Here is a 564-nt window from a genome sequence, read left to right on the forward strand (position 1 = left end):
TTTGCATGAAATTTTTTATGAAATAATTTTCTTATAAACTTAATAATTGCCAAATTATTTCATTTTCATTATTAAATTTCGTATCATATCTGTGATTTAAATGTTAATAAAAATTCGTGTAAAAAAAATTAGTTAAAATTATAATATAAAGACAATGGGAAGAGAATCAAAATTTTATTTCGTTATATTATACGTATATGTATGTACTATACTGATAATCAGGAGCTGGTTTCGGTGAAGAAAACTAAAAGAAGATGATGAAGAGAAGAAATAGGAGGAGAGTCTTTTAGCTCCTTCGGGCTCCTTCGTATTCCTTCGTACTTCTTCACGCTCCTTCGGCTTCTTTTCTTCTTTCCGGGTTTTGCCACGCTCACCGTGACACCACACGGCCTTCGGTAGAAGACGACGGAGGACGCCTGTGCAGAACCCTCGCCCGGCTCCTAACGGTTGGCCAGCACCGGAAACCAATAACCAAGCGCCCTTTCCCCTATCTTTTATCTTTTTTTTCTATTGATTTCGCTTCTTTTTTTTTTTTTTTTTTTTTTTTTTTTTTTTTTTTTTTTT

At 33.9% G+C, this 564-nt stretch overlaps 1 long non-coding RNA gene across 1 annotated transcript in view; it reads left to right on the top strand.

Annotated features, from left to right (window-relative positions):
- Positions 1–564, top strand: part of LOC116186407 — an 18,410-nt gene that overhangs the window by 5,968 nt on the left and 11,878 nt on the right. The window lies entirely within an intron of this gene.

This window comes from Apis dorsata, unplaced genomic scaffold, assembly GCF_000469605.1.
Source record: "Apis dorsata unplaced genomic scaffold, Apis dorsata 1.3 scaffold_661, whole genome shotgun sequence".
In the NCBI taxonomy this organism is placed as follows: Eukaryota; Metazoa; Arthropoda; class Insecta; order Hymenoptera; family Apidae; genus Apis; species Apis dorsata.